This window comes from Dreissena polymorpha, chromosome 6 (genome assembly GCF_020536995.1).
Source record: "Dreissena polymorpha isolate Duluth1 chromosome 6, UMN_Dpol_1.0, whole genome shotgun sequence".
In the NCBI taxonomy this organism is placed as follows: domain Eukaryota; kingdom Metazoa; phylum Mollusca; class Bivalvia; order Myida; family Dreissenidae; genus Dreissena; species Dreissena polymorpha.
In genome coordinates, this window is record NC_068360.1 from 16,063,461 (window position 1) to 16,072,677 (window position 9,217).

The window sequence follows — 9,217 nt, forward strand, 5'->3', positions numbered from 1 at the left end:
GTCCCAAGCAACAATCTATGGAAGTTTATCAATTCGCTCAATAGAATCGCGGCTCGAAGAGATTAGTTCCAAGTTGTCTACAGTCCTTACGAAAGATGACACCTCCATTATTCGTACCATGATTAAGGAAACGTTCGATGAAGTCAATGATAAATTTTTGAGCTCAGTCGTCAAAAGGTTGGAAATCATTGAATGCAACATATTCCACCAGACAAAGGAAATTGAATCGTTACATTGTCAAATAACCAGCAAAGACAAAGAGCTACATGACATGAAAACAAAGCTGAATGACTCAGATAAGCGTACTGCAGAAATTTTAAATGAGCACGAGCAGTATAGCCGTAGAAACAATTTGCGAATTACGGGTCTACAAGGAGACGAAGAATTTCAGTCCTCAATAGCGTTGACTTAACAGGTGTCGTCCCTTTTAAGTTCCAAGCTTGGTCTGCGCGTTGAAAAGGAGGATATAGACATAGCGCATAGGATAGGGAAATATCACCGAGAGAAGATCCGACCGGTCATCGTCAGGTTCATACGGCGCCAAACAAAATCGGATGTAATGCGAAATGCAAATCTACTCAAAGGTTCCGGTATTTTCTTGAATGAAGGCCTGACAAAATTGAACGCTAAAGTTCTAGCGTCCGTTAGGCTGAAGGACCCCGAGACGGTGGAGCGAGCGTGGTCGTTCAATGGGAAGCTTTATGCACGCTTCAGAGGTAAAGAGCGCTCTGAGATAATCGATTACGAACATTTTCAGACGTGGCTCAACAAACCATGGCCGAAGGCGGTAGCTTCACTATCGTACGCCAGCAGGGTTTTAGCTTGCACAAATCGACGCCGGTAACATAGGGCTCTCCGTGTTAGAACTGACGGTGTTTTTTTGTTGTATCATATCATTAACAGTCTATATTCACGTATTTGTACTTTTTTTCTCTCTCTAATTCGATAAAGATACGTACTTTTTAAGCATATCATACTTATATAATCCATCTTAATCTATGTCTATTGTTATAAGACACAATCTCATACGGTGTAAGTTCACACACGCAACGTACGCACGCATGTACAAACACACAAACACACGCTTGCGCGCGCGCGCACACACACACTTACACACCCATCCACACGCACACATGCAAGTAGTAGTAATATATACTTTTATATTTGCTCATTTAGAGGCCTAGATATACTAATGGGGAATATAGCGTGACAAAACAATTACCCATAATATGCCATTGTACAATATTATATTTGTAAAACATTAGTCGTTTGTTTATGTATGCATATAAGTATGGACCGAGTAGTGTTGTAGCTTCGTTAAGTCGACAGGTGCCGTGGTGTTGTTTTTCTTGTTGTTGTTATTGTTATATGACACAGACCCCTTTTTTTGGTTACCGTGTAAATCGAGTACTAACGACTCGAAACACATAAGCTGTTAACATTTTACAAACACACACTTTACAGATACGCACGCGCACTCACACACCAACGCACGTGCGCGCACACACACACACACACACACACACACACAGACACACACACACACACAGACACACACACACGCACGCACGCACGCACGCACGCACGCACGCACGCACGCACGCACACACACACACACACACACACACACACACCTGCAAGAAGTAGAATATATTACTTTTTCAACATTAAGAGCATATACGTTTACTCTATTGCAGTTTTTCCGGGTCTTTGTTTGGACTGAATCGCCTTGTAGCTAGCTTCTTTAGTTTAGTTTCTGTTTTTCAATAATTTTGAGAACATCTTACACCTGGTGATTACTTATAAATAATTACAATATATTATTCTTAGTGAGTTTTTCCTTACATGTACCTTGTTGTATCCACTTTCAAGTTTAATAAAACTGAAACCAAGGTACAAAGATTAAAATAACACTTTTTCTCCCCAAGATATTCTTCTTCATTGAAGAAGAGTACATAAGTAGGAATTAAAGGGTATGATCTACCTTTCTAACATATTTACTTTTTTTAAATGCTTGTTCAATTATATGAAAGTATTATTTCTCCTATTGTACATTTTTGATAATGCTTCCTTTTTTGATTTCGCGGGAAGCGTTCTCAATTTTTCGTTTTTTACCATGTCGAGGAAACTCTTTGCTACTGACAATTTAAAAAAAAATGTTCATATTATTATCCCATCTAAATGTATAATATATTTTTTAAAACTTTATTTATACAAATATTGTTACCTGGTAAATATAAAATCCGAAACAACAGGCTAGGCTGGATCTATTTTAATCACTTAAGATTTCTTGCAACACTTTAAAACCACGGGAATTGAACCATGTTTACAATCGGACCACTCGATAATTACTTTAAACTTAACCTTTAGTAACTTTCCTCATAAACCAGGTCTTTGGAAACATAATAATTCTTTACTGTCAGACATTATGTATGTACAGGAAATCAACAAAAAAATTGATGATATTAAACTTCAATACGCACTACCCATTTATAATTATCAAAATATAAACGATATTCCCGACAGTGAATTACAGTTTACGATAAGTGATCAACTTTTACTAGAAACCCTGCTTATGGAATTAAGGGGCAAATCTATTTCATATGGGTCTTATAAAAAAGAGAAACAAAACTTATAGAAAGCAAATTATTAACAAGAATTAAAGAGTTGAAAGAATACTTCCTAGATGAAAACTCTGAAGAACTTGAAAATTTTAAAACTGAAATAAATAATATTCAGAGCACACATTTAAAAGGATACATGCTAAGATCCAAATTTCTGTGGACTTTACAAGGTAAAAAGCCAGCTAGATATTGTTGTAGCATTGAAAAAAATAATGCAATAACAACATCAATATATAAACTAAAAATGAAAATGATAGTGAAATAACTGACCAAACCGGTCTCCTTAATTCAAAAGCATCGTATTATCAGTCTCTTTATAAACACAATAATGATTGCAGTAGTGAAGACTTTAATAACTATGTAAAAGACATAAATTGCCCATTTTAATCGAAGGTATTATAACTTTAGAGGAAGCTTTAACTGTTTTAAAAAAGATGTCAAATAATAAAAGCCCAGGCAGTTCTGGCTTCAGTGCAGAATTTTATAAAATGTTTTGGAAAAAATTGGTACTTTTATTGTCAGATCCTTAAATGAAGCTTATAAGTGTGGTCATTTATCTATAACACAAACTCAAGGTATCATAACCTGTATTCCAAAGGTTGAAAAATCTAGGCTTTATATAAAAAAATGCGTCGAATTACTCTATTAAATACTGTTTATAAAATTGCCTCTGGAGTAATAGCTAACAGATTAAATTATTTATTGACAAGTTAATTCATAACGACCAGACGGGTTTTATTAAAGGTAGATACATAGGGGAAAATACTAGGTTAATTTATGACATTATGCACTATACTGAAGAAAACGAGATCTCAGGCTTACTTCTCCTAATTGATTTTGAAAAGGCGTACGATTCTTTGGCCAGCTGGTCCTTTGTACAAAGTACACTTTCTTTCTTTAATTTCGGTCCTGACATAAAACGTGTGTTTGAGGTTTTATATAAAGATTCTAAATCAGCCGTTCCTCAGTGTGGGTACTTATCTAACTTTTTCCCTATTGAAAGGGGCTGCAGGCAAGGAGATGCCCTCTCATGTTATATTTTTATCCTCTGTGCCGAAGTTTTGTCACTTGTATTGAGAAATAACAATAATATGAAAGGTATAACCATTCAGGGAACTGAACATAAATTGTCCCAGTTTGCTGATGATACTACTATTTTATAAGACGGTACCGAACAATCCATAAATGAGACACTTACTGTTATACATAATTTTGCATATATTTTAGGCCTTAATGTTAATTTTGATAAAACAAATGTTGTATGGATTGGCAAGGACAAATATAGTTCATATACCATAAAAACCAATGGAAACTAAATTGGATGCAACAAAGCTTTAAAATGCTTGGAATACATTTCCATGTAGACCTGTCAAAAATGTTAACAATTAAATTACGATGAAAAAATTGTTAAAATGGAAAACATTCTGAAAAATTGGAAAAGAACAATTTTAACACATTAGCAAAATTGTGATTATAAAAACAATTATTGTGTCATTATTCAATCCTGTTCATATCATTGCCCAACCCACCCATTACCATATTAAATTCAATAAAATCTTCTATTCTCAGTTTTATTTGGGATGGGCATAGTAAAATAAAGTTCACAACAATAGTTAAAGAACATAATGAAGGAGGTTTAAAAATGATCAATTTGGATGCATTTATTCCAGCATTGAAACTTACCTGGCTACAAAAACTTCAATGCTTTTGTGGAAATTGGATAGACATCACAAAACTGTATTTTGATAAGTATGAACTCTTTAATTGCAGTTATCATTACGCTTTAAATACAGCTAATAGAATTTGAAATCCTTTTTGGGTAGATGTTTTAAAAAGCTTCTCACTTTATTGTAATAAATTGGATTTAAACACAGAAGAGTTTCTATATTATCCACTTTTCTACAATCCAAACATATTAATAGGAATTAAAAGTATTTTCTTTAAGTCATGGTTTGATGCTGGAATTCATTGTATAGGGGATATATTTAAAAATGGAACCTTTATTCCTTTAGATGAAATAAATAGAATGTATAATTTGAACATAAATTTCATTCATTATACAGGGGTAAAAAAGCAATAGATGAGTTTTTGAAAAAAAAAGTATCTTGTCCCTCCCAACAAATTATAAAACCCTTTTTGCCCCCTTTATTACAACTTTTACTGAAAAAAGAATCTGGAGCAAAAAGACTATACACCATTATAAATAAAAATAATGAACAACCATCAGTAAAAGCAAAATGGTGTACTTAACTTAATGCCACAATTAATGAAAAAGAATGGAATTGCATATTTTAGCTACCATTTTAATAACCAATGACGTAAAAGTGCAGTGGTTCCAATATAGAATAACTCACAGAATACTTGGAACAAATAGTCTCTTAAATAAAATGAAAATTACTAATGATCCATTATGTTCTTTATGCACACAAAGTGATGAAACTTTAGAACATTCATTCTGGGAATGTCAGATATCTAAAACAATTATTGACGGAATGTTACCCAGACAATCTTTTCCATTTATTGATAAGACCATGTTTCTTCTTGGATATTTAACGAAGTCTGCTAGTACCATAAATAATGTAATTTTATGTTTAAAGCTATACGTATACAAGTGTAAAACAAAAAAATCATTCCAAGCATAGCAGGAGCCAAGAAATACCTCAAATATGAATATGATAACTTGAGAAAAATTTCAATTACAAAAAACAATTAAGAATCCTTTGATAGAGAATGGGAACTTTTTAATACCATTTTATCACAGACATAGATTTTGAACGCGAGGATTATTGAATTTTCATCTGTTATTACAATGTTTACATCATTTATACAGCATTGATTATCTATACCCACTAAAAAATATCTGCATCATTAAATGCTCTTATTAATGTTTCTCTCTATGCCTTTACATTTGCTAGTACAATTTAAACACCATTGGTCGTATATATATATATACATATACACACTGGAAAATAAAAAATAAATAAAAAAAGAAAAAGCAGTTTCATAATGATTTGCAAAAAAAGTGTCTTTAAGGGTGTTCACAAGCTTCTTTTACTACATAAAATATATGGAAAATGACCCCACGGTGGCCATGTTTTTTGACAGCCAGGACCAGTTTCAAACAAACTATATATATAGAGAGAAAACTGCCCCACCCCCTAAAAGCCATATTTTTCCCACCGATCTTGACCATTTTCGAACTCGTCCATGAAATCAATAAAACCAATATTCTGACCAAGTTTCATGATAGGGAAAAATGTGACTTACAATATAACTTTATAGCCTTGTCCGGAAAACTGCCCCGCCCCCTGGCGGCCATGTTTTTCAACCGACCAGAACCATTTTCGAACTCAAGAAGCGACATATCATTTACACAAACATTTTGGCAAAGTAAAAGTGACTTCTAGAGTATTCACAAGGTCTTTTTATTTTTTTGACCAAGTGACCTTGTTTCCGACCCCACATGACCAGTTTAGAACTCGGTTGAGGTATGATTTGAATAAATGCCCTGACAAAGATTCATGAAGATCGGGCAAGAAATGCGGTCTCTAGTGTTCACAAGGCAAAGTTTCACGACGGACACAGGTCGATCAAATATCACCATTAGCACATAAGTGCTTATGTGAGCTAAACACTGGGCAGCCAATTTGTGGACATAGGCATTGAAAGGACCAATAGTATGTATGTATGTATGTATGTATGTATGTATGTATGTATGTGTGTGTGTGTGTGTGTGTGTGTGTGTGTGTGTGTGTGTGTGTGTGTGTGTGTGTGTGTGTGTGTGCGTGCGTGCGTGCGTGCGTGCGTGCGTGCGTGCGTGCGTGCGTGCGTGCGTGCGTGCGTGCGTGCGTGCGTGCGTGAATGCGTGAATGCGTGAATGCATGCATGCATGCATGCGTATGTATGTAAGTACGTACGTACATTCGTATTTACATATATACATATGTGACCGTACGCGCATCTTGGTACTTTTATATTTTTTAATACAAATTCAATTAGTACGTACGTACGTACGTATGCATTTACATATATACATATGTGACCGTACGCGCATCTTGGTACTTCTATATTTTTTATACAAATTCAATTAGTGACTACTGAGTGCAGATATATAAACATTATGGGCAATAACTCATCGAATCAGAATGATTACATTGACATGAATAACAGTGTTTTGTACTTTCATTCAAATGTTTTGAGAGTTATAGAAATGGTTAAAGTTGAATAAAGAAGAGCTGTCTCCATAGGATGACATATGCCCCCGAACAATGCTTTGATAGAAGTTATGAGCATTTTTCGAAACCTGAACGCTGATTTTGAAACCTAAACGCGGACCCTAAGTTCAAGGTAAAGGTAAATGGGGTCAAACATTGTGTGCGTATGGTAAAGTCTTGTCCATATACACATGCTTACCAATATGAAGGTTATATCTGAAGTGACATAGAAGTTATGAGCATTTTTTGAAACCCTAACACAGATTTTGAAACCCAAAACTATGACGACATACCATGTTATTTCACAGTAAGTCGATATAAACTAATCCGGCATTACAGGGGCGTAGATAATGGGGGGCAGGGGGGCGGCCCCCCCCCCCCAATATTTCGGCTAGTCATCGTTATATAAATAAACGTAAAATCCCCAAAAAAATCGCCGCCACAAAACCAGTATTTTTGTAATCACGCGCCGTCAGTGCAAAAGCCATGTGTCCCCTCTCCGTCTGCTCTGAGGTTGCCAATAGTGATTTGTCAATATCCCTTGTTAGGTGTCATAAACTAGGGGCCGGGGTAAATGTCATTGCGTTTATTGTTTTATTGTTCTTTTCCGTGATTGCACTGTCGGTGTTTTGATTAGGGACAGGCGATTCTTTTAATTTTAATTGATCGCTTTAATTCAAAGGTAACTGCCACTTAAAACAATTTTGAGTAAATATACGCGTGAAAAACAGTAATTAGTTTGAAAATATTTTTGTTCTCTAAGTACATCAGTTATTATTTGATTAGAAATCATTGAAACAATATCATATATGTAATTGTTTAATGTTCAAAATGAGTATTCCTAATCAGCCTCGAAATTTTGCGTTTCCTAAGCGTACATTTGGGAAGAAAAAGCCAGAACAGCGTTCATTCCAATCTTGTTGGTTTGATTCCTTCACATGGCTCAACTACGATGAGGTATGTATATTAGTATTAAATTTTAATTTGCGATCGTTCTTATCTTTTATGAACCTAACGTTGATCTAAATACAAACGAAATTTAGAAAAAAAGACACAACATTCAAAAAATACTCGTTTTGTAAAAAAAATTGTTGCTTAATAATGTTTCTTATTATTTTCATTAATATTTAACACAAAATTTATTACAATGTTATTCTTTTCAGAGCCGGGACCTTGCGTTCTGCCATCTCTGCATGGCGGCCAAGAAGTTGGGCAAGATCCGCAACACGACGGCAGCTTCATCAGTGACGGCTTCTCCAACTGGAAAGCGGGTACCGAGAAGTTCCGGAAGCACGACGAAAGCGAGTGCCACAAGGAGGCGGTCGAGCGACTGGTGACGCTTCCCGCCACGACGCGTGACGTGGGAGAGATGCTGTCAGCGGGGCACGCTAAGGAGAAGGCCGACAACCGGAAGCAGCTGCTGCAAATCCTACGCAGCATACGGTACCTCGCACGCCAGGGCATCGCGCTACGTGGGCACGACGTGGTTATTTATAACACTCTCCCATTTTCAGGTGTTAAATATGTCCATCAGTAATAAAATATATCCATTGTGAATGTAATGTTAATGTTTTTATTTCTCATATCACTTGTTAAACTCCGTCACTAAAAGACATAAACATTAACTTAATTTTATGTTGTAATTAGAGTGTTTGGAAAGAAAATAATAACATTTATATCAACATGAAAGTTCCCCCAAAACGCACCATATTAATTGTAATTGTATTTTTTTCGGAACCACGGGAGAGGACAACCCCCTCAAACGAACCTCTTTATGTTCCCAGTACAGAAACTGGACCGCCCTCCCCCCCCCCCCAATGTTGGGAGGTTATCTACGCCCCTGCATGACCATATTATTTGGGTACCATATACGATTCCATAATTTTTAAACAACACCCTTTGTCCACATAAATTATATCGACGCCTTCAGTTATATCGCCATGTCAACATTTTGTTACTTGCAAGTCATCAAGATATATGCCGTCATACAGTAAACAAAACAGAAATAGTTAAATTTACAAAACGGCTAAAGGATAAAATATTTTTAGAGATTTAGGCTCTTATTCCACCATGCGGATTGTTTACGTCTTGACAACATATCTTATGTCGATAAATCAACATAATTTTAGGCGTCATGCTCTTTTGAAAATGACTTACCATCGTTGTTTTAGTCGACATGATGAGTTATTTTTGACGACATGACACCTTTTTCATATCATGCCGTCATAGAATGTTGACATCATCACAGTATCAGGGTGTACCATATACGTTTCCATAGATAACTGTTTCATAGTCGACAGAACCGCAGTTACTTGATATAGTGTTTGCGTTCGCCAGATTCGAGCTGATCGACAGGCAGCCGACTTGGACTTTTTAGAT